The 11288-nt window shown below is 47.8% G+C and overlaps 1 pseudogene; it reads left to right on the top strand.

The window, feature by feature from the left end:
* Positions 1-11039: 11039 nt before the first annotated feature.
* LOC119295703 overlaps positions 11040-11288 on the top strand; it is a 1631-nt pseudogene continuing 1382 nt past the window's right edge.

The raw sequence follows: 11288 nt of genomic DNA, 5'->3' as shown, positions 1-11288 counted from the left end.
GAAAAAATCCTACCGAGTGGAGAGCAATCCTCCCACTCGGGGGCTTAGCTGCAGTCCAGTACTCGCCTAAGTTCTCCCACCTAGAGACTTAGCTGCAGTCAGGCACTCGCCTAAGTTTGAAAAAATCCTACCGAGTGGAGAGCAATCCTCCCACTCGGGGGCTTAGCTGCAGCCCAGTGCTCGCCTAAGTGTTTAAAAATCCTACCGAGTGGAAAGCAAACCTCCCACTCGGGGGCTTAGCTGCAGCCCAGCGCTCGCCTAAGTGTTTAAAAATCCTGCCGAGTGGAGAGCAAACCTCCCACTCGGAGGCTTAGCTGCAGCCCAGTGCTCGCCTAAGTACAGGACACAACCCAATCCGCAAGGACGACGAGGCGCAAGTCGACTGCTACCTTCTCCTTCGGAGTTGCGCCACAAATACAAGGTTATCCCGAGTGAAGATCAAGTTCCACTCGACTAATCAAATCATGAAGATATTCAACGAGAAATCAATATCAGATAAAGCCTAAAAGGTCCCAGACCTCAGATCAAAGTACTCGAGCCCTCGGCTCGGTGGAGTTTAATGGTTACAAATCCACTCGGCATTCCGAGGCAAATTTAAAGTGAAGCATAAAAGTTTTTCATTCCCCAGGAGGAGGATTGGAAGGGGCGACGAACTCGTCCAAGTCGATCCCGTCTGCAATACGGGTGGCAGCAGCAATAAAAGTCTCCATGAAGTCCTGAAAGTTGTGCTTCCTGGTAATGGCAACTTGGATGGCGGCCAGCTTTACTTCTCGCGCCTCCTTGCAATGGACGCGGACCAGAGACAGAGCGACATCAGCACCACATCTAGCATAAGATTTCTTCCATTCCGCCACTCGACCTGGGACTTCATTAAGTCGAGCCATCAAGGACTCGAGGTCGTTCTGAAGAGTCGTCCCAGGCCAGAGTGATGTGTCGATCCATGACATCACAACCTTCAGTCGAGCAAGATAGTCAACCACGCTGGCAATACGAGACACCAGACGGAGCACGTTCATTGCAGCCTCGTCCTTCACAAGGGAGTTAGCAGGGTCCAAGCCTGGCTCCACTCGACTGGTCTCCTCTTCAAAGTTCTGATAGAATTCTGCAAACACGATTCAAGAATAAGACAGTGACCCTACACAGACTTGGTAACTGCAAGACAGTCGGGGCAGAGTAATTACCTTCGAGCACGACGAACAGCTTCTTGGCGAGTCCACCGAGATAAGCCTCCATATCGTTCCTCTTCCCCGCCAGCTCACCTGCCTTGTCGTGCAGAGCCACGTTGTCATTCTTCAGTCGGCTGACCTCTTGATTGGCTACCTCGAGAGCAGCTTTCAGTCTGGAGTTCTCCTGCTCAAGAGCCCCGACAGAGGCCATTTTCTCTTCAACAAGCCTCATTTTGTCCAAGACCTCCTTCTGTGCCTATGCAAGATCTTGATCCTTCTTCTTCAGAGCTTCCTCCAGTTTATCTGCGGCGTGTCGAGTGAAATCAATATCAAGAATGGACAAGAAAGAATGGAGAACCTCACCAGCCATACCTTTTGCTTCTTCTTGTGCCTTCTTCAAATTCTCCTGAGCAAGCTTCAAGTTAAGGTTGAGCTGGATCTGCTGATTCTCCAACTCAGTATAGCGAGCTACAAGTTCGCAGGATTTCTGTAAAAAGAAAAATCAGTCGACAGACGTCCAAAATAAGTTGCTTCCGAGTAACTAAGAGACAATGATGACGTTTCTAAGACTACAGCCGAATCAAGAACATTCGACAGTAGTCTCGGGGACTACACCCAGTGGGTGCACTCAGCGTGCCCCCACTGTAAAAAAAAGTCGACTGCCCGCAGTCGACCGGATACAGTCCCATTCGACATGGCCTGACCAGACCGAGTGAAGAAATACAGCTACAGCAACACAATATAAAGACTACAGTCGACTGCCAGCAGTCCACCGTAGTCTCAGGGACTACACCCAGTGGGTGCACTTAGCGTGCCCCCACTCGTCCAAGAATTGGCAGACACACCCAGTGGGCGTACAGATACAAAGATATTCGGAAAAGAGATTCTTCAAACAGCATATCATAACAGACCAAGTGTTGAGTCGACTGACCTGGACGTTGCTCTGAAGAGCCGAGCTCGCGTCATAAGCTGCTTGGCTGGCCTCCCGAGCCACCTTCACTTGCTCCATCATGATCCTCGCCTGGCGTATGGCCTCTTTTGCGGCAGCCGCTTGGTCCTCAGGGACAGGGTACGCGGCAAAAGCGAAGGCGGATCCGCAGTCGACATCGAAGGCCGCACACTTGTCAGAGGAATGGCGAAAGTCACAGAAGCCCGAGCGGTGTCACCACCATCCCGAGCTACGACCTCAGATGCCGGAGCAGATTGGGGGGTCTTGTCAGCCGACGCCCTCTTGTTCCTCCTCACTCTCAGTGGTTCATTGTCGTCGTCATCCGGGAGGTTGATAACATGAGGAGGGGCTACAAGGGAAACATTCAATCGACCAGAGTTGCAATAAATGTTCAATCGACTCAAAGCAGAACGTCAGTAATCGTACCAAGGTTGGAGGTAACAGCATCCTCCATCTCTTGGTCGTCGTCCTTGGTGGAGATCTCAGAAGTAGCAGCGCTGCAAATCTCGAAAGTCAGTCAGTTGGCTCAATGAATCGACCAAGGGTCTGTCCACGGTCGACAAAGGAAAGCAAGTTTTGTTATTACCCGGAAATGGTAGGGACAACCATCTTCATCTTGGGCAGAGCCTTGGGCGGCTTGGACGGCGTCGCGCATGGGTGCTTGGGAGCCTTCCCAGTCGGCGTAGGAGAAGAGGCCCGAGGGCGTTTCGACGACTGCCCAACGGGAGCAGTCGCCTTGCCACGTTCCCGCGCTGGATCGTGTGTGAGCTTGGATCGCCCCTCCGGGCGGGGGGGTTCAACCTCCTCCTCCTCCTCTTCGCTGGAGTCGACGTTGTCGTCTCCCTCTCCTTCACCGTCGGACTCCCACTCGCCTTGGTCATCTCCACTCTCACCTCCGCTCGCCTCCCCTTCCTCAGTTGGCCCCTGTGCCCCGTTGGGCGTCGAGTACATCTCGGTAGTCGCCTGGAAAACAACAGACAAGACGAAGGTCAATCGACCTACTCAAAAAAAGACCAATGAAGAAAACAAGATCTCAGTCAGGAGCATAAAGACATACCTAGTCCACGTCGTACGAGTTGTCGAGTGGAATTACCCTCCTGGCTCCTCGGGGGTTGTCTTTGTTCCCCGTGATGCTCGACAGCCACCCCTCCAGCATCTCGTCAGTAACCTCCTCCGGGTGGACCCGAGTGGTGTCGTCGAGACCCGAGTACAGCCACATCGGGTGGTCACGAGCCTGGAGCGGTTGGATGCGCCTCCGGAGGAAGACCTCCTGCAAGTCCATACCAGTCACGCCCTCACGGACGAGCTCAACCACTCGACCAGCCAGCACTTTGACTTGGGCCTTTTCCTCCGGCGTCACTTTCAGAGAAGCAGGTTTTTCAGCTCGGTCAAGAGAGAAAGGGGGAAGTCCGGTCGACTGCCCTGGGGTCGCCTGGTCTTGACAGTAGAACTAGGTCGCCTGCCAACCGCGGACCGACTCCGGGAAAGTGATAGATGGAAAACAACTCTTTCCCCTCGTCTGGATCGCCAGGCCCCCGCACAGCTGGATCACCTGCGTCCTTTCGTCACTCGGCTTGGCCTTCTTGACCGATTGGGAACGGCAGGTAAAGATGTGCTTGAAGAGTCCCCAATGGGGGCGGCAACCCAAGAAACCCTCACACATGGAGATGAAAGCAGCAAGGTATACGATGGAGTTGGGGGTGAAGTGGTGGAGCTGCGCTCCGAAGAAGTTCAGGAAGCTCCGGAAAAAAGGGTGGGGCGGCAGAGAAAACCCGCGGTCGACATGGGTGGCTAGGAGCACACACTCACCGTCGTGGGGTTGAGGTTCGATCTCTCTCCCCGGGAGATGCGCAGCCTCGTGGGGAATGACTCCCCCCTCGACCATGTCGTCGAGATCTTCTTGCCAAATCACCGACGGCATCCAATCGCCCTGGATCCAGCCTCGGGGCAGAGCAGACCTTGAGGAGGATCCGCCCCGAGAAGATCTCTTCCCTTTCCCCTGCGCCGCCGCCTTCTTCGCGTGCTCCAGAGCGGATGTCTTGTCCTTCGCCATCGTCGCTGGAAAATCTCGCACGGTTCTGCGGCGCTAGGGTGAGAGCGGAGGTGGCGGAGGAGCTTGCGAAGGGAGAGAGGAAGAAGAGAGCACACTGTTTGGAAACCCCGAGCCGGCTACTTATAAGAGGCCGCTCCCGAGTGGCTGACTGGTAGGCCCAGGCAAACCAGTCAAATCCCGCAACGGACGCGCGCACAGTACGTGGCGAAAAAGGTGGCGCGGAAATCGAGGAGCTTCCACTTTATCGCTTCCGATTACTGCGGCCGCTCCCGTCCCGCGCGCTTCCCAAAATCCGAATCCCGCGACATCCGCGGGCTGCAGAACAACTTGTCAAAACAGAAGACCCCGCTCGCGCCGACACTCGGTATGTCACAAGTAAAGAAATTCACTCGACGAAAGGCCTGGAATGGATTAAGGCGACTAAAAGAGGTTGATGACGTCATCCGTGATGATTGACCAAAACGAGGCACTCATGTAGCCTGAAGAACCAGTCGGAAAGATCCCCAACTCTTTCCCCACTCTAACCTCGATCCATTCGGGGGCTAATGATGAAGCTATGTACCTAGGGTAGGGGCACGGACCCGTCCAAAAGAGCCCTACCCAAGGACATCCCTAGAAGAAGTCACCTTTCAATCGACTTGAAGGTATCCCACTCGACGGGTTCAAGACACTCGACCAAGAAGCTATCACTCGACCATGAAGCCAACCACTCGACTGCCAGGAGGCCTAAAGTCACTCCGCAGGCAAACGGTCGGCTATTAAGTAGTCTTTATGGTTGTTATAGCACTTTATTAGGGGCGTTACCAGTAACGCCCAACCTTAAATGTACCTTAAACCCTGCATTACTGAGGGCAGGAGAGGACCGGCGAACTCTATATAAGCCACCCCCCTCCTCAGTACGAAGGGTTCGCACCCCTGTTATTCATACACACATAATCCAATCGACCGCCTCCGAGCACCGAGACGTAGGGCTGTTACTTCCTCCGAAAAGGGCCTGAACTCGTAATCCTCGTGTGTTTACAACTTCCCAATAGCTGAGATCTAGCCTCTCCATACACACACCCCGACATCACTGTTAGAGTTAGAACCACGACACTAACTCATTAGTCACATTGCTTGCAAGGCTTATAGTATTGTGCATTACCGAGAGGGCCCAGAGATACCTCTCTGATACTCGGAGTGAAAAATCCTAATCTCGTTCTATGCCAACACAACAAACACCTTCGGAGATACCTGTAGAGCATCTTTATAATCACCTAGTTAAGTTGTGATATTTGATAGCACACAAGGTATTCCTCCGGTATCCAGGAGTTGCATAATCTCATAGTCAATGGAATATGTATATGACATGAAGAAAACAATAGCAATAAAACTGAACGATCAATATGCTAAGCTAACGGATGGGTCTTGTCCATCACATAATTCTCCTACCTAAATTCTTCAAAGTGCACGCGTACTTTTTAGACAAAACGAGGGGCATCGCTCTCACAGCGCATGCATGTGTTAATTTATTTGTCTGCTAGTGCATGTAGGTGTGGCATTAAATGTGTTCACACTGCTCCTATAGTTTGAGAAAGACAGATCCATCTGCATTTATTTTGGGTTTTCAAAAATTCAGAAAGCTATATCTTTCAAACCGCGCGTCGGAATTCAAATCCGTTTTCACCATTGGAATCCTCGCGACGAGATCTTTGAAACTAGATCCCGCATGGGTATATTTTGACGAATTTTTTTTATGCCAACTTTGAATCTATATAGTGCAACTCTATTACTGTATTGTGCAACTTTATTACTACATCCTGCAACTTTTTTCCAAAACTAATGTTTGGAGCTGCACCTTCGTATGAGATTGCAACCTAGCAACCACGACAACTTTGATGTGCAACTAGTCTATTGCCTCGATGAAAGTCGATGTGCAGCCTTCTCTTGTAATGTAGTCTAGTTGCACACACATTGATGTTTAGTTGGCTTGTAATGTAGTCTAGTTGCACACACATTGATATTTAGTTGGCAGGAAGACTAGTCACACACATATGCTCAGTTGGCTTGTAGTTTAGTCTAGTTGCACACACATTGATGTTTAGTTGGCAGGACACTAGTTGCACACACATATGCTCAGTTGGCGCGGCAATCTAGTTTAGTTGCACACATATTGATGTTTAGTTGGTAGGAATTTTTTGGCACACACACATATGCTCAGTTGGCGCGGCAATCTAGTCTAGTTGCACACACATTGATGTTTAGTTGGCAGGACTTTTTTGGCACACACACATATGCTCAGTTGGCGCGGCAATCTAGTCTAGTTGCACACACATTGATGTTTAGTTGGCAGAAAGACTAGTTCGTCGAAACATCCCCATGCGAAATCTAGTTTCGAAGAGCACGTCGCGAGGATTCCAGCGGCGAAAACGGATCTTAATTCCGACACGCGGATTAAAAGTTATGCTTTTTTAGATTTTGAAACCACAAATTAAATACACCAAAGAATAAAACACATGCATCGAAGGAATGACTGTGCAGACATTTAAGGACCAGGTGTAAATGTTTCTTAAATTATGATGATTACTTAAGAAGAGGACACAAAATTTCCAGTTTAGGCCGGCCGCTCGCGTAGGTTAAGCGAGCAGCCGGCCGCTCGCTAGACTTGGCCATTCTCCTAATGATGTGATCCCGTTCATGAAATGACAACACATGTCTATGGTTAGGAAATTTAACCATCTTTGATTAACGAGATAGTCTAGTAAAGGCTTTACTAGGGACACGATATTCTGTCTATGTATCCACACATGTATCAAGTTTCCAGTTACTATAATTCTAGCATGAATAATAAACAGTTATCATGATATAAGAAAATATAAAATAACAATTTTATTATTGCCTCTAGGGCATATTTCCTTCACGCGCATGGACGCACGCGATGATGTCCTGGCCAAGACCACACCCTCCGCCAGAAGTGTGCGAGTCTTCTTGAGCCTCATGCAACCCTACGATCACCACTACCGCCTCGGACCTCTCCCTCTACTCTAGGAATATCCATCGATGAGATCCTGCCTCATGGAGGCCGTCGACTGGCTTTCGTGGCTGGAGTGTGAGATCCCCAAACTGATTTTTACAGATCAGGAGATTCCTTTTTTCACATCACACCACGAGCCCGGTTGATAGACTTGTGAAAAATTGATATGAAATTGATGAATTGCAGTTTCTGTCGAATTAAATGGTCATGACGTATTTCTGATGAACTTGTGAGAATTTGATAGTCCCTCAATCATATTAATTGTTGTTGGTTTAGTACAAAGTTATACTAATGTGGTATTATAATAGCGACACTCTATATGGATTGAGGAAGTACAAAATTAACAATATGGGCCTGGCATTGCCATAAACTAGGTTGTGCCCGTGAGACATCTCCGAGCGGCGGTTCATTCACGCTAGAAGGTCGGCTGGAACGGAGCTTTGGTGAATCTTCTATATCTAAATAGTTAGCCCCTACTAACTTTTCTTAACATGCAAGCATGCCACATCATCGCACAACATACATAAGAAAAGGCCCACCTCAACTACCATATGCACATGAAAGCATGCCACTTCATCATGGCATACATAAAAAAAGACCCATCTCAACATGCAAATAGAAATGAGAAGTCTCATTCTATTATGCTATATATATTTAATAAAAAATTACAACCACATAGTAATCAAACATAATAAATTTTATATATTTTTAGTTTTAGCTTCTTATATTATTACTTCAAATATTCATGTTTCATACAACGAATCACACTGAAATTTGTTACAAAATATTCCCAACAGCACGTGGGGTATCATCTAGTTAACAAAATGGCGGCTCCACCTAATACTTCTGTGTGCTTCAGCTAGCATTGTGGATGGGCTGAGGGATCCATGCCTGATTTGTATGAATATTAATTAGCTTTGGGATACACATCTGTTGAAAAATCTTAGCTTTATCATTGTGCCGGGTCGTGTAAGATATAATGGTATGTAGTTATTATTTTTCTGAGTTTTTATTAGTTTGCACTATGCACACTGCACATAATAAGTAAACTTTGAATCTTTTATCACATGTAGTTGACAAACTGCATGCAAATAACTCCTATGAATGGTTAAGTTTGTTGGAAATATGAGCAATTTATTATAAATTTTATTAACAGAAATAGTAGATAAAACATGACTATAATAACAGAGATAAGACAAGCCATACAATCTAACAGAGAGTATGCAAATAGCATATGATGTAGAGAATATGAACGAAGAGGCGGGAGGCGCGCGCATCAGGACCAGGCGAGGTGGGCAGCAGGGAGGAGCACGCGATACGTCTCTCTTCTTCCCATGCTCATACATACGGAGAGAACAACCTCCCTTAATTAAGGAGGTTCAACTCCTACTAAACTAGCAATGTAGGACTAAACTTTAGTCCTACCGCTTGCCTTGTATGAATGAGCTAAGTGGGCATCTAGCATTAATTAGGAATTCTGAAATGATTATTGGGTTGCACCAAAAGTAGATCAAATTCCAGCACTCAAGTTTTGGTGATTGTCGTACCATCGAGGCTACGCGTTCATATACGTGCATTTCAGCTGATGTAGATAAAAAGGCCGCCGCGCGTGTACAGTAAAAAAAGGCTGTTGCGTGATCTTGTCTCCTGCCCGGCGATCATGCTCCTCCTGTTCCATTTCCCGTTCCATTTCTCCAACTGGCCGATCGCCGCCGTCCCAACCCCGTTCGACGCCGCATCTCAGCGTCCTCGTCCGAGCCGCGGACGTGAATAGCCCGATGTCCGATGTCGCCTCCGCCGTGACTGACCGCGCCGTCATCCCCCGCCGCGGAAATGGCAAAAAATCTCGCGGCTTCCTCTTCTTACACGTCGTCTCCGGCTAGAATCAAGTCGTAGACCCTTGCCTAAAGGCCCGTCGTGCTACGCCGGCGACGTCTACACCGCGGCCCAAGGTTTACCATCTAAACCTAGCATGATAGATAGAAATGATGAGTTCATGTAGTTATTTAGGGTTTAGGGTTCATAAAACATCCTGCCGCAGCGCCGCCTCCACGGACGACCGCTTGACACCAAGGAGCGGCACTGTAGGGTCTGGTCTGAAGACCAATGGGTCAAAAAAGGGGATATCCTCTTCTTTGGCTACACCAACTAATGTAGTAGATTGCGTTCCCGGAGAACACTTTCTCCATTTCGTGGGTACTGGTAACAACTCGGAAGATTTAGAGGAGGTGATCAATTTAAGCGAGAAGGTGACTCTCTAGGTCATGAACAAGTTGACGTTGGACCAAGTTATGCACGTGGCTCTCGGCCGTGGCATCCAGCGCTTGCCAACCCCGGGCGCATCCGATATCCGGGGCAAAGTTTTTGATGGCAAATCCATTAGTTGAACTCCCTCATTACATTTAAAGGGAAAGCTGCCAACTTTCAAAATAACAAGGCTGGCGTCAGGTGCGGCGTGGCCAAATCGGCACCTCTGGTATCTTCGCGTATTCTTTTTCCATTGGTCGGCACGAAGTGTTTTATCTCATCCAATTTTCTCCAACGTTGATGTAGGAATGGTGCGCCTAGTCGAGGACGAGCGGACGACTGAGATAGCCTGGATGTTGTCCGAGGATAGAGCCCAAGCCACCCCCGTGTCAAACACGCGAGGGGGGCATCTTCCAAGGCCGTTGGAAAGGGTGGCAGGGGTGATGTTGATGTTGTCAGCCATAGCGGACTGAGCACTGGTGCGGAATCCAACAGCAAGGGCGACACCATGCTGACGCTAGCAGCTATGTGTTCCTATCGCGTGCTCCCGTGACGGGGACGTCCTCGGCGGGGGATAGGCGAGAAAAACGACTGAGCACACACCAAGACCCGGGTACATGTTAAAACTTGAGTGCAGTTTTTATTTTGGAAAAATATGCTCACAAGCTCAGGAGTCAACTGTGGTTACTAGGTAATTAAACAAACAAGAAGATTGACTCAATGACAATTTTACCACCTCTTCTTGCTTGCTTTTTCGACTAAATGCAGCAAATGTTAGTACATACAAACTTAGTTCAATAAATTAATCAATTGAAGCCAGAACAAACCATCAAATACACTTGAATCAATTAAGACGTGTAAAGCCAGTACTAATCTAATATTTATTAATAACTTGCATAGAATTACAACCCTTGATATTGAAAGGGAATATGATGAGTCATGTATTGATAATGTGTACACCATTACTACCCTTGACATAAAAGGAGAATTTGATGAGTCATGTATTGATGACGTGTACAACATTACTATCAGCTTGTTCATCTTACCATCCTACTATACAACACTACAAGTTAGTTGAAGAAAGAAGAAGAGTCCAGAACGAACATAAGAATTCTAGCCCGATCTATATTAACAACATGCACAAGGATACAAATTTAGTCCCCCGCTATGGAGATTTGGTTTATGTCTAACAACTTGTACAACATGAAAAACTTAGATCCAAAAGGAACGCAATCCAGATAATTGTTTGACATGTAAAGTGAGTAAGATGAGTCATTGCCAATTATCAAGTTTTCCTCACTCTTAGATGACATGTACAATAAAAAGGCAACTTTGATGATCACTCCAAAAGTATGTTTGTATGTAGTGCCACCAAACACAAAAAACCAAATAATCAATTCGATAAGCATCGAATCACTTTTAAAATGGAAAGCAACAATGAAAAGAAACCTAATCATGGTAGCTATAAAAGAGCCCGCAATATGTAGACTCCATACCATCATCCATCCTTCACACAACTCGAGCACAATCATCAAATCCAAGTAAGTAATAGTTAACATAAATCCACCATGAAGACCTTACTCATCCTGACAATCATTGCGGTGGCACTAACTACCACCACCGCCAATATACAGGTCGACCCTAGTGGCCAAGTACAATGGCCACAACAACAACAACCATTCCCCCAGCCCCAACAACCATTCTCCCAACAACCACAACAAATTTTTCCCCAACCCCAACAAACATTCCCCCATCAACCACAACAAGCATTTCCTCAACCCCAACAAACATTCCCCCATCAACCACAACAACAATTTCCCCAGCCCCAGCAACCACAACAACCATTTCCCCAGCAACCAC

The sequence above is a fragment of the Triticum dicoccoides genome, chromosome 1A (genome assembly GCF_002162155.2).
Source record: "Triticum dicoccoides isolate Atlit2015 ecotype Zavitan chromosome 1A, WEW_v2.0, whole genome shotgun sequence".
Taxonomy (NCBI): Eukaryota; Viridiplantae; Streptophyta; class Magnoliopsida; order Poales; family Poaceae; genus Triticum; species Triticum dicoccoides.
The sequence above is the reverse complement of the archived record's forward strand: the minus strand, read 5'-3'. Positions and strand labels throughout refer to the sequence as shown.